The following is a 22056-nucleotide window of genomic DNA, read 5'->3' as shown; positions in this document are numbered from 1 at the left end:
CGGGGGAGGCGCCGGTGGGTGGGGGAGGCGCCGGCGGGTGGGGAGGCAAAACTTCGATGGGGGAGGCCTGCGGGAGGGCGTGGGCGGGAGGGAGGGCGACGGGAGGTTGGGGTTGGATCGAGCCGTTAGTGGGGGAGGCATCGCGCGGGCGGGGGCAGCCGTTTGGGACGCCGTCCCCTTTGCCGTCCGCTGTATTCCCAGGCAGACGGCAAAGGGGTTTCCGGCGGACGGCAAAGAGCGGCACATGGCAAAGGCAATGCCTACACCTGCGATTTTTTTTGCCGTCTGCATTGGTCGTCCCCTTTGCCGTCCGCTGTACTCCAGGGCAGACGGCAAAGGGGTTTTTGGCGGACGGCAAAGAGCGGCCCATGGCAAACGCAATGCCTACACCTGCGATTTTTCTTTGCCGTCTGCATGGGTCATCTTTGCCGTCAGCCGTGTCTTTGCCATCAGCTTGGTCCATCTTTGCCGTCCGCTAGCGGACGGCAAAGAAGCGACTCATGGAAAAGTACTTCTTTGCCGTCTGTCAGCTCTTTGCCATCTATTTTTTTGTAGCTGACGACAAAGAGCTTCTTTGCCATCAGTCAGCGGACGGCAAAGATGCGGCATACGGCAAATTCTCTGATTTCAGTAGTGTTAACCATAGAATTGCGTCTCCCTATCACCCTTAGTCCAGTGGTCAAGTAGAGCTAAGCAATAGAGAAATTTAACTGATTCTGCAAAAGACTATCAACAGTTCTAGAAACAATTGTTCTAAGAAGCTCAAAGATGCACTGTGGGCTTATAGAACTGCCTATAAGAATCCCATGGGCATGTCTCCGTGCAAAATGGTGTACGGTAAAGCATGTCATCTACCACTTGAGTTAGAGCATAAAGCTTATTCGGCTATCAAAGAGCTCAACTTTGATTTCAAACTTGCTAGTGAGAAGAGGTTATTTGAAATTAGATCGCTTGATGAATGGAGAACTAAGGCATATGAGAATTCCAAGTTGTTCAAAGAAAAGGTTAAGAGGTGGCATGATAAGAGGATACAAAAGCATGCGTTCAATGTACGTGATTATGTCTTGCTATACAATTCTCGTTTAAGATTGTTTACATGCAAGCTTCTCTCTAAATGGGAAGGTCCCTATATTGTTGAGGAAGTATATCGTTCCAGTGCTATCAAGATCAACAACACGGAAGGTAATTGTCCGGGAGTGGTAAACGGGCAGAGAATCAAGCATTACATCTCAGGTACTCCCATAAATGTTGAGAGCAACATTATCAATACCATAACTCCGGAGGAGTACATAAGGGATATTTATCAGCCTGTTTCAGACTCCGAAAACGAGGAGGTATGTGATTCGGTAAGTAAACCGAATCCAAAACTTTTCCCGTAGCAATTTTCCACCGTTTTGGAATATTTGAAAAAATAGAAAAATTTAAAGTAGTCCGGAAAGTGCACGAGGAGGCGACAAGCCTGCTAGGCCCTGCCTACCCCCCTGGCCGGGCCTGGAGGGCTTGTGGCCACCTCATGCGCCTCCCGGACTCTGTTTTCGTGCGGAGTACTCCTTCTGGTCTGGAAAAAAAATCATTATATATTCTCCTAAAAGGTCTGACCTCTGTATCACACAAATTTACTCTGTTTTTGTTTCGAGCTTGTTTTCTGCCGCGGATTTAGAGCAAGATGTCATCTCAGGAATCTGCGGGGGAGAACAATCTCCCTCAAGTCTATGGAGAAGTATATACTGATCGGAAAAGGATGGAAGTCATGGAGGGAAGGGAAAGGCTACCTAAATAAACCAAGGGCAAAACTAAGGAGAAGAGTTAGGCATGGGACGAACTGCAATCTGTGCTCAATAAGGAAGAAATTGAAGAAGTGGATTTCCTCCAACCCTACCTCCACCTACTATCTCCATCCTTGATTGAACTCTTGAGGTTTTGTGAAACAACTCGTGCTCGCAATACTTATCTCACTCGTGAAGTTGTTTTGCTGAAGAAACATATCACAGATATCCAAGGTATAAATCAAAGATTAATGGCCCTCTTGGAATCAAAGATTGCAACAACTCCACCACCATCACCCCCAAAGGAAGACAAGTGAGCATGCGTATGGGCAATCCCCTTGGCTTGTGCCAAGCTTGGGGGAGTTGCCCCAATATCATATCACTATCATATCTTTTGCCTTTACCTTTGTTTTAGTTTGTTCCTTTTCAGTTTTCTCTTTCTCTAGTAGAATAAAAGTCTTAGTGTTTTAGGCTTGAGTTTTGCTTTGTGTCACCCCCGATGTATTCGAACTCGTGAGCCATATAATAAAGAGTATCTTAGTTGAAGGGCTTTGCCTCTTGCCATGATCAAAAGATCGAGAAAGAATAAAAGCATAAAAGATCATGTAGTGATCTTATGGGAAGTGATGGCTTGACATATAAAAAGGATGATGATTGAAACTTGTTGAGGGTAGACAAACTTAGACCTTGGTAATTGTTTCAATTAATAGGAAGTGATAGAGAAGGAGAGGTTCACATACAAATATATCATCCTTGACACCATCTATGATTGTGAACATTCACTAAACTATTACATGCTTACAAATAGATGTTGGACAAGGAAGAGAACATAATGAATTGTGTTTGCTTGGTTCCGAACAATGTTATATGATTAGAGATCCCGTACCATGTGACGATTGCTTCCACCTCATATTAGCCAAAACTCCTGCACCGAGTAGAGATACTACTTGTGCATCCACACACCTTCAACCCAGTTTTTCCATGAGAGTCCACCATACCTACCTATGGATTGAATAAGATCCCTCAAGTAAGTTGTCATCGGTGCAAGCAATAAAAATTGCTCCCTAATATGTATGATCTATTAGTGTGTGGAATATAAGCTTTGTACGAACCTGTGATGAGGAAGACTTAAAGCGACAGACTACATAATAAAGTTCTTTATCATAGGAGGCAATATAAAGTGACGTTCCTCCGCACTAAGAGGACACACATCCAAACCTCAAAAGCGCATGACAACCTGTGCTTCCCTCTGCGAAGGGCCTATCTTGTACCTTTACCTTTCTCCCTTGAAAGAGTCATGGTGATCTTCACCAATTCCTTGTTTCGCCTTTATCTTGGCTAACAACACATGCTAGGGAAAGATCTATATTCATATGTCAACTTGGAGGTAAGTATTCATGAATTATTATTGTTGACATTACCCTTGAGGTAAGCACTTGGGAGGCAAAACTATAAGCCCCTATCTTTCTCTATGTCCAGCTGAAACTTTGATCTCATGAGTACCACGTGGGTGGTAGAAATTGTAGAGAACAAAAAGATGATTGAGTATGTGGATTTGCTTTACAAGCTCTTATTTGACTCTTTCTGATGTTGTGATAAATTGCAATTGCTTCAATGACTAAAGGCTATCGGTTGTTACTTCTCGGTAAGGTTCTTGATCCATACTTTACTTTGTGAAGGAATTGTCACTTTAGCATGAGAGATTATATGTTGGTATTGTTGTTCTAATCATGACCATGATGCCTGCATGTTCGTATCTTGTTTTGTCGACACCTCTCTCCCTAAACATGTGGATATGTTTATTGATTTAGGCTTCCGCTTGAGGACATGCAAGGTCTAAGCTTGGGGGAGTTGATACATCCATTTTGCATCATGCTTTCATGTTGATACTTATTGCTTTTTGGGCTGTTATTTCACTCCACGATACAATACTTATGCCTTTTCTCTCTTATTTTGCAAGCTTTACTTGAAGAGGGAGAATGCCGGCAACTGGAATTCTGGCGTGAAAAGGGACCAAGTTTGAGATGCCTATTCTGCGCAACTCCAAAAGCCGTGAAAATCAACGGGGAATTATTTTGGATTTTATGAAAAATACTGGGCGGAAGAAGTACAAGAGGGGCGCCACCTCGAGGCCACAAGCCTGCCAGGCCCAGCCTACCCCCTGGTTGGGCCTGGAGGGCTTGTGGGCCCCTTGTTGCCCCTCCGGCGCCCATCTGTTTCTATATGAAGGGTTTCGCCCGGAAAAAATCAGAAGGGATCTTTTCAGAGGATTCGCCGCCGCCACGAGGCGGAACTTGAGCAGAACCAATATAGAGCTCGAGCAAGACGATCCTGCCGGGGAAACTTCCCTCCCGGAGGGGGAAATCGTCGCCATCGTCATCACCAACACTCCTCTCATCGGAGGGGACTCATCACCATCAACATCTTCATCAACACAATCTGATCTCCAAACCCTAGTTCATCACTTGTAACCAATCTCCGTCCACGACTCCGATTGGTACTTGTAAGGTTGCTAGTACTGTTAATTACTCTTTGTAGTTGATGCTAGTTGAATTATTTGGTGGAAGAGTTTATGTTCAGATCCTTGATGCTACTCATTACCTCTCTGGTCATGAATATGATTATGCTTTGTGAGTAGTTACTTTTGTTCCTGAGGACATGGGATAAGTCAAGCTAATAGTAGTCATGTGAATCTGGTATTCGTTCGATATTTTGATGTGTTGTATGTTGTTTTTCCTATAGTGGTGTTATGTGAACGTCGACTACATAACAGTTCACCATTATTTGGGCCTAGATGAAGGCATTGGGAAGTAGTAAGTAGATGATGGGTTGCTAGAGTGACAGAAGCTTAAACCCTAGTTTATGCGTTGCTTTGTAAGGGACTGATTTGGATCCACTAGTTTAATGCTGTGTTTAGACTTTGTCTTAATTATTCTTTCGTAGTTCTGGATGCTTGCAAGAGGGGTTAATCATAAGTGGGATGCTTGTCCAAGTAAGGGCAGTACCCAAGCGCCTGTCCACCCACATACCAAACTATCAAAGTAACGAACGCGAATCATATGAACATGATGAAAACTAGCATGACAGAAATTCCCGTGTGTCCTCGGGAGCGTTTTTCCTCCTATAAGACTTTGTCCAGGCTTGTCCCTTGCTACAAAAGGGATTGGGCCACTTTGCTGAACCATTTCTACTTTTGTTACTTGTTTCTTGCTATGAATAACTTCACCATACAATCACTTGTTACCGATAATTTCACTGCTTGCAGATATTACCTTGTTGAAAACCACTTGTCAGATCCTTGTGCTCCCCGTTGGGTTCGACACTCTTACTTATCGAAAGGACTACGATAGATCCCTGATACTTGTGGGTCATCAGGCCTCATCAGGGATAGAAGCACATCTCGTCGTTTCACAAGAATGGATATCGTTACAAGTACATGTATTGAAAAGATGAGATATATGGTATTGGCTTACACTCGCCACAAGCTACATCAGAGTATCATCATTACATTACATAAACATCATCAAGAAGAGCAGGGTCCGACTACGGTCGAAAACAAACGAGAAAAGAAGAACGACGTCCATCCTTGCCGGCCTGGAACCCATGCTAGATCGATGAAGAAGAAGAAGAAGAAGTAACTCCAAATGAACTTAACCTTTTCATGTACCTCCAACTCGCGTCACTTAACCTTTTCATGTACCTGCAACTGGTGTTGTAGTAATCTGTGAGCCATAAGGGACTCAACAATCTCATTTCCAAAGGTATCAATACTAGCAAAGCTTAATGGGTGAGGTATGGTCAAGTGGTGAGGCTGCAGCAAGCGACTAAGCATTATATGAGGTGGCTAACTTACGAGTACAAGAAATAAGAGTGGGGAAGATCTACGCATAGCGGACGTGACTACTGATGATCAAATGAATGATCATGAACACCTACCTACGTCAGACATAACCCCACCGTGTCCTCGATCGGAGAAGGAACTCACGAAAGAGACAGTCACGGTTACGCACTCAGTTAGCATATTTTAATTAAGTTAACTTCAAGTTATCTAGAACCAGTGTTAAACAAAGTTTCCACTTTGCCACATAACCGCGGGCATGGCTTTCCGAAAGATTTAACCGTGCAGGGGTCTTCCAACTAGTCCATCACAAATTACCACAAGCCGCATAGAAACCCTCAATCACGACACTCGCGATCTCGTCAGATTCCTTAGTGGAAAACCTCAACTCTGATATTACCCAAAGCATCACCCGGAATCCCGATGCACAAGACATTCGTCAAAGGTAAAACTAATCTAGCAAGGCCGCCCGGCGTGTCGACCAACCCGATAGGAGCTGCGTATCTCGTTCTCAGGACACGACCGGATGGAACCAGCTACGAGTGCCAAACCTCGAGTTTCCTCGCGGTGGCCCCGCAGGCAGACCGTTTGGGACCAACACCATATGCAAAATTACTCCTCGGGTTCATGACGCCCTATGCAATTCAGTATTAACAGAATTATTATGTTGGGCAAATATAAAACCAATGTTGGGCCTTGCCAGACCAGCCCCGATAACATGTTGGATTCATCTAAAACGAATTATCAAGGGGGTCCCCATAACAACCCTGATCGTGTTAGGAGCGGTCAATTATGGAACATAACACCGCTAGCCAAAACTAAGGGGGCAAAGGTGGAACAAAACACCAGGCTAGAAAGGTCGAGCCTTCCACCTTTTACCAAGTTTATAGGTGCATTAAATTAAATAGCATTTCATAGGGTGATATTACAAGGAACACATGTAATCACATGGAAGCAACTGCACCTGCAACTAGCAACGCTAACACATGGTAAAGCAAGCGATAACATAGCCAATCAGTGGTTTGCTAGGTTGTGAACAGGTTGAAGGTTTTCATGGCAAAGTTTGGAGCTTGATATTTAACAGGTGGTAGGCAACAAGACATAATCGCTTGGAAGAAGAATGACTCCATGAAGCAGACGAACCGACGTAGTCGAACGGGTCCTCACAATCCGACACGCTTGCGGAACTCTATCGAGACGAAGCAAACCAGAAACAGAGATCAACACATGATATTCACCACACGATGCACAACACAAATGATGCATGAACATCTGACTATATGCAAGTCACGGCATGTCAAATCACAACAACCAAATACTACACATTAAGTGAAGTTTAATATGCAACGAGTTGCATACTGACAAAAATCCACATACGAGTTATTTAGTTCTATCCCGATTAGGTACACGGCAATATTAAATGTGGTTACACATGGAAAGATGTGAAGCATAATTAAACTACCTATCTAGGCATTTTAAATGAGGTCGGAAATGACATATAGCATCTCCAAAACGACCTCACATTGTAATTTACAATTCTGTCCAGATCTGAACTAACATGTTTAAATTTTGGTTAAACAGCAAAACAAATAGGTTCACGTGATTCTACGCGTAGTTACAAGCAATTTACACATAGAGAACATCTCCAACGGAGCTACGGTTCAAAAGATACGAGCACCGCAAGATATGATGGCATGAATGCAAAATGTGTGCAACGACAGTCACAAGCATTTCAAAACACACAACCAGCAAGATAATATGAAACTACACGAGATTCTAAGCAAGTTTTATATAGGACACGAACAAAACGGAGCAACGGTTCAACAACTACGAGCTAAACAAGAAATCAATACAATCTGCCAAACTCAGCCACATAGCATTTTCTACACCCCACAACTACGAGCTACACAAATCCAATATACTCAACCAAGGCATGAGACGATAGAGGGAAATAAGGACTACAACATACAACTAACAACACCTAGCATGGTTGCATGGATCACTAGGAAAAGAAGTCACAAAATGGCTTTTCACACACAGTTTCAGACTTAGGGAAAACAACAGTTTATGAAACTTCAGTTTTCGATCTGAAGGCATATTGACAGCAGCAAAACCATAAGCTACACGACTCCAAATGGCATGAAAATTCACAATATTCTAGAGAATCCTAAAGTCTACAACTAACTCTATTGCACCAATATCAAAAGAGCTACGGATCACCAGATAAACTCATGCAAAGACAGCAACAAAATATAACAGATCTCTGACTTAGAAATATTTCAGCATCTCCAAAACAACACTATTTCCTAGCAAGTTGAGAGCAAGCAAACCACACCTAAACATGGATTTCTATTGCAACCAAAATTACCAGGGGCTAGACTAAACATCCAAGGGCAACTCTCTAGTTGAAAACTCCTTCATATCACCCACGGAATAAATCCCACAAAATAAACAAAAGGGCAACACGGCAAAATATCACGCGAACTAACTTGCTCAAAAGCTAAAACTAAATACACAGTTAAATCCTATGGAATTTTCTACCCCGAAAACATATATAACATGAGGGGTTGCAACACAAGAATATCGCCACACGTATATGCGAGATAATGTCCTAAACACGGTATAGCACACTAGCTACGGAATCTTACATGCAAAAATACCAACGACTACTCTAAAATACATGGCAAAGGGGTTCCTAAAACATGAGCATTTTATCTACGGGGTTTGAGAAATTCGGACACGCACGGAAAATAAACACGGGACGATTAACCTATTGGGACAACACGCAAAACTACGCATTTGGCTGGTCAAATCACTTCAAACATGCATGCAAGTTATAAATTCTTAATCTACGTGCAAAACTACACAAGATACACAACTAAATAATCGCGATCCGACATACGGATTTAAAGTTACGGGCGTTTAAACTCTAGCAATTTTCCTGAAAAGAATTTAATCGCATGACTTATAAAACCCTACACGGGCAGAATCTGGGAGTGACCCTCTACTAGATACGTGGGGGTTAGGTTAGAGGGCTTTTGGGGGTTTTTCGACCCTCCGATCGCGATCGTACAGTCCGATCAGAGTGGCGGGTTAGGATTAGTTGTGTAGACTAGGCTAGCCGGAGAAGAGAGGGAGAACGGGCACCCGGCAACTATTTTTAAAACCCCGACAAAACGTCCGACGATAGACCGAATACGGTGCCGCTACAGTCGACCGTTCGGGTACCAGACGGACTCCGATTGCGATATAATTAGACAGGCGGCCTAGCTACAACTAATTAAGACCGCACATCAAGTCTCAACCCAATCAGAGGAAGTTTTAACCATACTTTTGAAAACAAGATTTAGACGATGCGACGGGCACGTGCGTGTGTGGTCGGGCTCAGAACGGACAACGACGAACACGGAGGGAACCGGCAACGAATAACGGATGTAGGTTTGAAAACTGGCGGCAACGGGACGCCAAGGCGCGGATGATGCGCATGATGCGATGATTATGCGACAAATAAAAATAACCACACGACAAAAATGGAAAGAAAGGGGAATCTTCCGGAACGTCGGTCTCAGGCTGTCACAGGAATGGAGCGTGTCTCTCTCCCAAACAAGGTAGGCTAGGTTCGAACTTGTTATTAACAGCAAGAAAAACTAAAACAAACTAAAAAGCAAATAGCCGGACGCTCCAAGCATAGCACATATCATATGAAGTGATAAAAATATAACATGGAGATGGACGACCTGATGATTGTTGATAGAGAAGGGGATGCACGGGGGCATCCCGAAGCTTAGACGCTTGAGTCTCCTTTGAATATTTCTTGGGGTGCATCGGGGCATCCCCAAGCTTGAGCGATTGACACACCTTTATCTTCTTTCATCATCTCTCCCATCGCATACTTGAAAACTCCCTTCATACGAAACTCATCATAAGTTGATTAGAGTGGTTAGTTCCCTTAATAAAATAATTCAATACGTGCTGGAAATAAAGATTTTCATGAAAATATCCTGCTTCTCACGATTGCCAAAAGATTTTTGCAAATAAAAAAGCAAGCTTAGGTTTGGCAAAACAATGGAAACACAAAACATGGGAGAATCTGTGAAAACACAAAACTTAGGATTGGCAAAAACATGGAAACACAAAGCTTAGTAAATAGTTTATTCAGGGCACTTCTGCAACTCAAATCAAAAAACTCAGAACGGATGCTAGAAAGGAAATTACATAGAGCATGCTCTCAAAAATATTCAGATCAAAAAGATGACCTGGTGATTTCGGGCAAATTTTTCCGTCAAGCAGACAGAATCTGTTTCTCGACAGCTTGTCACACTTCTTGATCTTTCTTGCAATCGGAGGTTATAACTTGGCACAAAGCTTAAAAATAAAGATACAATGATGTTGCTACAGTAGTTACACACAGAAAGGCAACTAAAACAAAAATTAAAAACATATTGGGTTGCCTCCCAACAAGTGCTTTCTTTTATGCCTTTGAGCTAGGCATAATGCAAGAAGATCAAGTGTTATCAACTCCAAAAGAATAGCTTCCCATGTAACGGACTCATAAGGTAACTTAATCTTGTTTCTAGGGAAGTGTTCCATTCCCTTTTTAAGAGGAAATTGTAATTTAATAATTCCCTCTTTCATGTCAATGATAGCACCAATGGTGCGGAGAAAAGGATGTCCCAAAATAATTGGACATGAAGGATCACATTCAATGTGCATAATAAGAAAATCAACGGGCACATAATTATCATTGATAATAATAAGAACATCATCAATTCTCCCTAAAGGTTTCTTTATGGAAGAATCAACAAGACGAACACTAAAATAACATGGATCATAAGGTTTCCAATCAAGCATATCATACATTCTTTTGGGCATAACGAAGGCACTAGCTCCAACATAACACAAAGGAAAGCAAGAGATATTATGCAATTTAATTTTGACCATAGGATCCCAACCATCTTCTAGTTTCCTAGGGATAGAAGTATCTAGCTTTAGCTTCTCCTCCCTAGCTTTGATAAGAGCATTGGTAATATGCTCGGTGCCAGCAATATTGAGTGTACTAGTGTGGGGGCCTTTAGCCATTCTTTGCAAAAATGTGATGACTTCGGAGAGACTACAATTGTCAAAATCAAGGTTACTACCATTATTCAAGTGTTAGTAATGTCATCTAAGCTCATTATGTTGGTAGTATCTAAATTCAAAGGGCTTTCTTGTCCTATAGTTGAGGTATTAGCATCACCATTAATAGGTCCACTTGGACTAGGAGTGCGATGGGTGCTAAAAGTTTTGAGATCCTCAACAACTTGTATAGTAGCAATGGTAGTGTGTGTAGGGAGGCTCTTAATTCTCTCTTCCTCTTACTTTTTTCTAGCCATCTCTCTTTAAGTTTGGCTAGCATTCTTATGTTCTCATTAATTTGGACTTGGATTGCATTCATGGGTGTGGTGTTCCTTTCCTCAAGTGGGGAAGTTCTAATTTTAAGCATCTCTACATCATGAGCTATGTTGTCCACCTTCAAAGAGAGACTACCTATTTTTTCTAGTTTCTCTTCTACACTCTTGTTGAAGGCTTTTTTAGAAGTGATAAAATCTTTAAGCATGCTCTCTAATTCAGAAGTGGAGTTTTTGGTGCTAGGATAATTGTTGTTGTTCCCATAGTTGTTGGATGGGAACGGTCTAGGATTGCTACCAAAATTACTCCTATAGGCATTGTTATTGAAGTTGTTCCTAGAAATAAAATTAACATCCACTTGCTATCTTTCTTGATCAACCAAAGAATTTAAAGGAACATCATGAGGATCAATAGGAGCTTGCTTAGTAAGTAGAGTCATGATCATGTCATACTTATCATTAAGGGAGGAAATCTCATCAATAGAGTTTACCTTCCTACCTGTTGGAGCTCTCTCGGTGTGCCATTGAGAATAATTTGTCATCATCTCATCCAATAGTTTTGTGGCAGAACCAAGTGTAGTTGACATAAAGGTTCCTCCAGCGACCGAGTCTACAAGATTCCGCGAGGTAAAGTTCAATCCTGAATAGAAAGTTTGGGTAACCATCCAAGTAGTCAACCCATGAGTAGGGCAATTCTTAACAAGAGATTTCATACATTCCCAAGCTTGAGCAACATGTTCATTATCCAGTTGCCTAAAATTCATAATGTTACTGCTCAACTGGATAATCTTAGTAGGTGGGTAATACTTCCCAATAAAAGCATCTTTGCACTTATCCCAAGAATATATGCTATTCCTTGGCAAAGATTGAAGCCGTACTTTAGCTCCTCCTCTCAAGGAGAAAGGAAAACGCTTAAGTTTAAGAATATCACCATCTACTTCTTTATATTTTTGCATATCACAAAGCTCAACAAAATTGTTCAAGTGCAAGGCACCATCATCTCCAGCACCGGAGAATTGACCTTTCATAACTAGGTTCAGGAAAGCAGGTTTAATCTCATAGGACGTGGCCTCATTGGCAGGAGCAACAATAGGAGTGCAGATAAAGTCATTGTTGTTGTGACTAGTGAAGTCACACAACTTAGTGTTCTCGGAACCCATAGCAGCAGCAACAAGCAAGACCAAAGCAATTATTTTTTTGTGGTTTTTTGTATAGGACTCTAAAGAAAAAACTAGAAAGCAAACTAACAAGACTAAAAGCAAAGGTAAAAGATAGTGTGCAACCACCCTATCTTGAAGGCTGGAGTCCCCGGCAACAGCGCCAGAAATTTGCTTGATGACGAGGTGATGTATATACTTCTCGCCCCTCGTTGGACCCCAAGTGGAAGGTGGAAATGTAGTCAGCAGCAAATTTCCCTCACACAGAGATTATAAGGTTTATCGAACCAGGAGGACTCCTAGGCTCACCGTGGCACTAGCAGAAGACGTGGACCTGCACACACAACAAATAACATTGCTCCAAACGAGTACAGAGAGGTTGTCAATCTCTCCGGCCTTCTAGTTTGCAAAGGATCAAAATACAAGCGGGAAGGTAATAGTGATTGCAATTGAAAAGTATGTAACGTGGTAAATAGTGGAGGTGTAAGCAATAATGGTGATATGGACTAGAGTCACATGATGTTCACTAGAGATGTCTCTCTCCCAAAAGACGATAAAAAACTATGATAGGGTAAACAAATCACAGTTGGGCAATTGACAGAATTATGATCGCCCTACAATGTTATATGCTCCTTGATAGTTAGAGGTTCAATAGTAATGGGCAATACGCCAAGACAAATAGATTGTTTATTCACGAGCATCTAGTTACTAATCATCCACCTTGAGATATCTATCCAGAACATCTCTCCAGTATTAAGTTGCGAGCCATGCCCAAAGTGTAAACTCAAAGCAACGGAAAACTGCATTAATGAACTATCCGTAAGGTAAACAATCCTTGCAACCATGGTCACAAGCACAATTGTTTTCTCCCTGGTGGCAACAAGCACATCCCCTAGTCTCATGTTTCTGTCACTCAAGCTAGACATCGAGGGGCCCGAACTCACAATCATGCATAACACTCCCTCTTGGAGGTACGATCTACAACTTGGCCAAAGCAATAAAAAGCAAAAGAGAGCATGCATGGATCACTAAGGAACATAATATAAAAGGATAATCAAATATATAACTCATAACAATATGAACATAATCTCACAATCCATCGAATCCCAACATATCGAGCATAGTAATAGCAAGAGAATTACATAGATGCCTTGATCATGTAGGGCAGCTCACAAGGACTAATCACTGAACCACAAGATTGGAGAGAAGACATCACATACCTACTGGTCACGGAATCTTGATCCAAGGCAAACTACTCACGGCACATCCGAGAGGCATCCATAGTGGTGGAGAAGCTCCCGGAGGTCAATCCTCCCTCCGGCAGGGTGCTGGGAAGAGGTCTCTTGACGCTCCGGATCTCGAAAGCGGTGCGCCGGCGGAACGATGGAGAAATTCGCGATTCCAGAAAGTCTGCGAGGGTTTCCTCTCAGGACTCTATATATAGGCCAAAGGAGGGCACCGAAGGATGTGGGATCCACCCAGGCGACTTCCTCGCGCGGCCTAGGGCCTGGTCGCGCTAGCAGGCCACCTGAGAGGCCCCTGGCCCCCCCTCCGGCCCTCCTTCAATGATCCGGAAGCTTTTGTTTCGCTAAAAAAAATTCTGGATTTTTTCGGGCTTTGGAAAATTGGGTAAAATCCCCTGCAAAATAGACATCAGCAGACAGAAACTGGCACTGGGTGCACTGAGTTAGAAGGTTAGTTCAAATATGTGTAATATGATATAAAAGTGTAGCAAAACATATAAGAATGTCACCCAAAAGATCATGGAACAAGCAAAAAATTATAGATACGTTTGGGACGTATGACACGTCGGCGGCGATACCGATGCCCTCGAGCCCCAACGATTGCAGAAATTGAACCAGCACGTTGTCGCCTACCTACTGGTGGTCGAAGAGATGACGGGGAGGCCATGGTTCACCGGCGACGCGGCGGATCCGATTCGGGAGGTGGATGAAGTGGGTGCTACGGGCAGGCATTATCTCAAGGAATTGGTGGGCAAGCTCCCTGAGCTCACTACGGTCACGGAGGAGGAGAGAGGAGCGCTAGAGCTGGCCTGTAGCCCGAGATCGACGGAGCGCCGAAGTTGCGGGGCCTCGGTCGAGGGTGAGGGTGAGGGTGCTTGAGCGAGGGGGGGCTATTTATAGGCCCTCGACGGTGCATCGAGCGGGAAGCACTGGTGGTTTCCCTGTGGCTCGCAAGAGAGGCCGAGAGGGCTCGGGGTCGATACCACGATATTGCAGACGTGGTTTAGGACCCCTGTGACTCACTTAGAGGGAGAGGGAGGGAGGAGGAGCGTGCATGTGTGGCTGTGTTCTTCTGGTGCAATTTGGCGCGCGCGGGCATGCGTCGCTCCGGTCAACAGAGCGAGGGAGGAAGGGCCCTGAGGCTGCCCTAATGCAGAAGGGTTGTCGGGGACGTGGAGAGGCATCGAGGGGAGGCTTGAACCGGTCAGGGATGGCCAGCTTCGCCTTGGGTGCACCCTGTAGCATGCCCAGAGCATAGTTTTGGCATGCCACAACATGCTGGCACGCTCTGGGGTGCCTTGGTCGTGTCTGGTGTGTCCTGGGGCTGGGCTAGAAGATCCTTAGCCGTTTGAGAGCCGAGAGACTCACTGTTGGTCAAGGGAAGTGATTAAAGAGATGATGCCAGACTTGAACCAGAAACTAAAATGGGGATTTTGACTCTTCTGCTTGGAATTAGAGAGGGGCCACTCATCTGATGTTGAGGAGTGGTGCTGGCTGCTTGGTCTATGAGTTTGGGGGAAAGTGTATGGGTGTGGAGTGAGGTAAGAGATGTTTCACAAAGCTAGCAGAAGGTGTTCGAAAGGTGTTTGGGGTAGCTACACTTTACTACTGATGATGAAGGTCAACAGGATTAAGTTTGATGCAAAAATAGGATGCGCCACCAAATTTGAGCTTCATTGGACAAGTTTGGCAGTGCAAACTTGAAATCACCCCCAAATGGGCAGATCTGTCCCTTCCAAAGAGAATGTGGGTAGATGACCCCATGCAAATCCCATTTTTGGTAGAGACTCGTCAATCGGGGTGTTGAGCACTCCTGCAAAGTTTCAAGCCCTTTGGACAAACTTTACAATGTAGAGTTGCTTCAACTTGATTCTGGACATAGAGGGTTTTTGGATTATTTGGTGAACCACACCACCTTGGAATGAGGTGAAACTTGGCATTTTCTAGGAATTTATTGGAAATGTTTACTTTGGAAATATTTTAAAAGTTCAAAGCAGACAGAATAGCTTTTCAAGGATTTGCTCAAATATTTTGAAAATAAATAGGGGTTGAAAATCTTATTATGCAAATTACATGTCCTCTGAGTATCTCCAATTTTTCTCAGATTTTTCCAAGGCAGAAAAGTAATTTTTCATACAGAAATATCATTTCTGGCCTCAAAAATGGACATGCAAATAAAATAGGAAAATATTTTGAAAAATAATTATTTCCCGATATTAGGGAGTTAAAATAGCTCTAAGACCAGATTACCATATTTGGGTGAAGGCACTCCCTTGTCATGAGGAACTTGTAGTGCAAACCCAAAGCATGGCTTTGAAACAGTAAAAAAATGGGAGAAAGGTTTTTATGAAATAGTCATGTTATAAAAGCTATTCTTGGGGGCACTCAATCAATCATAAACACTATCAATGACAGTCATGGCACTCAAAGCATTTGTTCAAAAAGTTTTAACAAATTCAGATTTTGAAACTGCAGTTGAAGTGAGATAAAAACAGGGTGTGACAATTATATTTGGTAGACCTTTCTTGGATATCGTTAATGCTGAAATTAATTGTGCTCCAAAGAAGGTTAATGTAAGATTTGGGGATCTGTCTCATGAATTTAGTTTCTCTAAGTTTGGTAGACAAGCACTTGATAAAGATTTATCTAACAAAGATGAAATTATTGGTCTTGCTTCTATTGTTATGCCTCGGACTAATCCACTAAAACAATATTTGTCAGACTACGAAAATGATGTGCATATGAATGAAAGAAATGAAATAGATGAGATGTTCTTTAGACAAACACCTATTCTTAAACACAACTTTCATGTTGATATTTTAGGGGATCGTCGTACACAGAAGGGAGATCCCGTGTTTGAACTAAAGAAATTACCTGATACATTAAAATATGCTTATCTTGATGAAAAGAAGATATATCATGTTATTATTAGTCCTAACCTTTCAAAGCATAAGGAAAAGAGATTACTTACAACTTTGAAGAAGCATAGGACTGCTAATGGATATAATCTTGATGATCTTAAGGGCATGAGTCCCACTCTATGTCGGCACAAGGTTAATATGGAACTGGATGATACACCTATTGTTGATCATCAACACTGCTTAAATCCTAAGATGAAGGAGGTGGTAAAACTTTAAATACTAAAGCTTTTGGAGGCATTTGTAATTTATCCTATTGCTGATAGTAGATGGGTATGTCATGTTCATCGCTTCCTAAGAAAGGAGGTATAACTATTGTTCCTAATGATAAAAATGAACTTATAACACAACGAATTATAAGTGGTTATAGGATGGTAATTGATTTTAGGAAATTAAACAAACCTACTAGAAAATATCATTGCCCCTTGCCATTTATTGATCAAATGTTAGAAAGTTATGTAAGCACACACACTTTTGTTCTCTTGAAGGATATTATCGGGACCCCGATCCTAAGCCATAGGAATCCAGCCTGTAACAAATCGCATCCCTTTGCAGTCTCACACACGGTTAACCCCACGGCTGCCACCTTACCTTAGCCGGTACCGTTTGCGCCTTTTGACTCACGTATGCAATTGTGTCGATAGCAGTCCAATGTCAAAGAACCCGGTCAACATATCTAGTCATAAACTCAAGTGGCTTGACTGTACAAAAACAGGCATACATAACCCAGCAAACCAGGTGTCGGTCATCAGCGAGTGTAGACGAGTCGTAGCAAGCTACAAGGACTCCATTACACCGCGTGACATTTCCCCGTAGGGACAGACACAGTAGCTAAGAAGCATACATGCCGGTCAACCAATGTGTCCGGAGCAGTAGCGAACTACCAAGGCTCGGTGGAATCACAAAGGGGCATTTCTCTGTATAGAGAGCTACAAAGGGCATACGACTAGGTGTCGAATCCCATACATACCACAGTGCATCACACGTATGCATGACATACTCGATATGCATAGATACAACAATGGCATCGCAACATAAACATACAACAACACAACATTTATTTAGAAGACTCGGGAGAGTCTTGCATAATATGTTCATCCAGGCAGGGGTCACATGACCAGACACTCAAGTCATACAAGCAGAGTTATACAAACCAAGCGGAAGCATAAAAGCTATCTGAGTGCAGACAGATGAAAGGGAAAAGGCATAAAGCCTGACAATCTACAGATCCCTTGTGAAAGGGGTCAGGTCGTAGCTGGGACACCAGCTACTTGTCATCATCGATGTCTGGAAAGAACCCACCTGTTGGCTCGTGGGTATCCTCTGCAACAATTATTAAGCAAACATGAGTACAAGAGTACTCAGCAATACTTTAGAACAGATCTATCTACTCATGCACCGGTATCAACAAAGGGGGTTGTGGTGTTTCATGGAGCAAGCCAGCTATCACTCTTGGCTAGACTAAACTACAATTTTAAATAGTTTTAACAACTTTGATAAGTCGTACACAAGTCCACTACCACCACAACAATACAGTATCATGAACTCCTTTCCGTCTCCCTACGGAAATGCCATACATGATACTCACGCTTATCTTGATACTTTTATGAGTACCATTAAAGTTGTCTATGAACAATATATGTCTCCAAGTAGTCCATATCCGCGGATGCGACTATTCGAATAGATCATAACCCTGCAGGGGTGTACTTCTTCACACGCACTCTCGCCACTTATCGCCATGTAAACTTCATGCACCTAGGCAACCATCAAGCGGAAGCCCAGCGAGGTAGTTGGCCACGACCGTTAACCACGCTAATACATAGTCCACGTCTATCGCCTATTTGAGGGTGAACCCGCACGGAAGTCCGGCCGAGGTTTCCGCCACGGCCCCAAACGATGTGTCAGGGTTCCCAAGCCCACCATCCGTGTGCCACTTGGTACACCGTGCCACTGCCTACCGCATCATAGCCCACCTCTAAGGTCAGCACTATGCACGGCCTCCAGCATGACTATAAACTCCAGAAACTACTTGCAACTCCTGGACCGAGTACTTGGTGATTAATAAGTCGAGCGGGGTCATATTTCAGGGCCCGGCATGTGGTAGTAACTAGTCTTGGGTTACATACACGGAACTCGGTTCCTAAGGACGGTTCCAATGAAACAACCCGCCATGTACTCCTACATAGCCTTTCATCGGTACCTTTACCAAATCAGGTTCCACACTTATTCTTTGTCACTAGAACACATTCATCCATTCATGTTCATCACCCAGATGAAACAGACCTACACAACTCTAGTCATAGCAAGCATAGAAGGAATAGGCACATCATGGCTCAAGCAACTACCAGGTATGCTAGGTTGCAAGATTTGGCTATTTACTGTGACAATGACAGGTCATGCAAAGGAATAGGTTCAACTACCGAAGTAAAGCATTTGAAATATTTTGTACTAATGCAATAAGTGGGAGCAGGAGCAAGAGCATGGGATTATATCGAGATGATCAAAAGGGTGCTTGACTTATAGTTCAGCAGAGAGATTCAGTCGGATATTCGGACGTATCCGGAAGGGCAGAGCCTACCGAAATAATAACAGCAATCAATAACATTCATATGCAACAATATGATGCATGATCATGGCATAAAATGAAGTGTAGCATGAGCTAGTGTGGCTATCAAACCTTTGCAATGGTGATGGTTTGAATTCAAATTCAAATATTATTTGAAATAGTATATTTATCAAATTCATTTAATTGATTTGACATGATTCTGTTTCATAACTTTGTTTGCCATGCATGGAAGTCGCACCATTGTGTTCATTGAATTTTTCTGATCAATTTGCATATATTATGAATTTCCAAAGTTTTGCAATTATTTTGGAATTAATATAAATCAGAATTATAGTTACTACATCAACATGACATCAGCAGGTCCAACTAGCCATTGAAAGTCAAGACTGACTAGTAGGACCCACTAGTCAGTGACTCTGGTCAAATTCGAGTTAAACTTTAAGTTAATTAGTTATTTAACAGGGGTTGGTGCACATGTCAGTGACTCTTTAGGGTTTTAATTAATCATTTATTTTTATTAACCTAAACGTAATCAGTCAGGGGGCTGGCCCCACCTGTCATAGACCCAGGGGGGTCAAACCCACCGGCGATGGGGTTAAACCTACCGGCGGCGAGCCTCCGGTGACTCCAGAGACGGTGGAGGGCTTCGGGATTGCTCCTCCAGCGACCAAAAGGACAGCGGAGGGCACCAGGGGAATGGTCACTCGATGGCGCATCCATTTTTGCTAGTCTCATGGGCCGAAACGGACGGAGCTAACGCCGGCGATGAGCTCGGCGGCTACCGGAGCTCGGGCAATGTCGATGTCATCGAGCTACTGGGAAAAAGGGATGGGCCTTGGCTCCTAAAACATCTACACGTCGAGCTGGAGCTGATGGGAGCCTCAGATCCACCAACTGATCACCGGAGCGTCACCGGCGACGAGCTCCCGCGGCAGATCTCGTCGGGCTCTGGTGGAATCGGGGCCTAGGGCAAGGGATCGAGGGGGAAAACGAGGGGGAAAGCACCCTGGGCTCATGGGGATTGCATAGGCGTCGAAAGCGTGCTCGGCGATGGCCTGGAGAGGGAGAACGACAGCGGCGATCAACGGCGACCCGAGGAAGAAGACAACGACTATCTGGCGATGCAGGGCTCGGGGGCTCTTCTCCTTTGGTAGGGACGACAAGCTCAATGAGGCGGAGCGAACGGCATGCTCAGAGAGGCTTGGGGAGGCCAGAGATGACGGCAAGCTCGAGCTCGAGCTCGCTCCAATGGCGGCCGAGAGAGAGAGGAGCAGGGGGAGAGTGAGGAGGGGGAGAGGATGAGAACGGGTGCAGGAGGCTTATCCCTCCATGCCAGCGCGACGGGGAGGTCCAGGAAGGCATGCAGGTGCGTGGCTACGCCGGAGGGAGCGGCGGCCACCTCCTACTGCCTACTAGCGCGAGGAAGACGACAGCGAGGGAGGGAGCTGGGCTGGGCCTAAGCGTCGGGTAAGCTTTTTCATCTTTGTTTTTCATTTCTATTTCTCTTAACACAATTCTGACTTTTGTTTGATTTAATTTTGGCTCCAAACTATTTCTAAAATAGTGAATAAACTCTGGGTTGATATTTGGAATATTTCCAGCCGCATCTAAAGTTTTCAACATTTTATGAAACTCTAAAATATTTGAAATCAAATATATAGAGAATTTCACTGGCTTTTGTGTTTAAAATAAAATGCCAAAAGTATTTTTAAAAAGAAATCCACCCCTGAATTGTGGTTTCCAATATTTATCAAAAATGACGGACTTTTATGAAGGCCATTTTGGGTTCATTGATTTGTCACCACTTTGAATTGTTTTGAATATAGAGTTGCTAGGGATTTTCTCTTTGATTTCCATTTTCATTTTTAATGCAAGAATGAAAATATGAGCACAATCTTGCTAATCATCAAAGGGGTAGCTAGGGATGTGACAACTCACTCCCACTCAAAAGAATCTCGTCCCGAGATTTGGAAGTCGTCGGGAATAGCGCGGGATACTCAAGTCGAAGACGGTCCTCTCTTTCCCATGTTGCCTCTTTTTCAGAATGATTTGACCATTGAACTTTAAGGAACTTGAGGTTTTGACGTCGAGTGGTACGCTTAGCTTGATCAAGAATACGAACATGGTATTCTTGGTATGAAAGGTTAACTTGGAGCTCAATCGTTTCGTGGTCCACTTCACGGATAGGATCCGAAAAGCAACGCCTCAGTTGTGAGACGTGGAAAACATCATGAACCTTGGAAAGATGCGGAGGAAGTTCCAACTGGTAGGCAACTTATCCTCGTTTGGCAAGAATGCGAAAAGGACCAATGTAACGAGGAGACAATTTGCCTTTGATACCGAAACGATGGGTACCCTTCAAAGGTGTAACCCGAAGGTAAGCCTTCTCGTCAACTTCAAAGGTCACAGCCTTATGATGACGATCTTAATGGCTCTTTTGATGAGACTGGGCTGTTTTTAACTTTTCATGAATAATGCGAACTTGCTCTTCTACTTCCTGGATCATATCCGGGCCAAAGAGTTGCCTCTCTCCGGTTTTTGACCAATTAAGAGGTTTTTGACATCTTCGTCCATAGAGAACTTCAAAAGGGGCTTTGCCCAAGTTTGATATATAACTATTGTTATAAGCAAATTCGGCGAATGGAAGACACTTCTCCTAATTCATACCGAACGATATAACACAAGCCCAGAGCATATCCTCTAGGATTTTATTCACTGTTTCTACTTGACCACTTGATTGAGGATGGAAAGCAGTGCTAAAAGATAGCTGAGTCCCCATGGCATTCTAAAAACTTTCCCAGAAGCGAGAAGTAAAAATACTCCCACGATCTTAGTTAATCTCTAGAGGAACACCGTGAAGAGACACTATTCGAGAGATATATAACTCTACTAGCTCGCTAGCTGTTATACTCTCGTGAACTGGAAGAAAATGGGCTACTTTGGAAAGACGGTCAATGTCACGCCCAAGATGCGACCCTATCCTTAATTCGGCACGAAGGCCTCGTCAGGGATAGAAGCGCATCTCGTCGTGTCGCAAGAATGGATATCGTGACAAGTACATGTACTTAAAAGAAGGGTAATATTTAGAGCTGGCTTACACTCGCCACAAGCTACATCAGAGTCACATCAGTACATTACATAATCATCAAGGATAAGAGCAGGATCCGACTAGGGACGAAA

The sequence above is a fragment of the Hordeum vulgare genome, chromosome 1H (genome assembly GCF_904849725.1).
Source record: "Hordeum vulgare subsp. vulgare chromosome 1H, MorexV3_pseudomolecules_assembly, whole genome shotgun sequence".
Taxonomy (NCBI): Eukaryota; Viridiplantae; Streptophyta; class Magnoliopsida; order Poales; family Poaceae; genus Hordeum; species Hordeum vulgare.
This window is presented reverse-complemented; position numbering follows the sequence as displayed.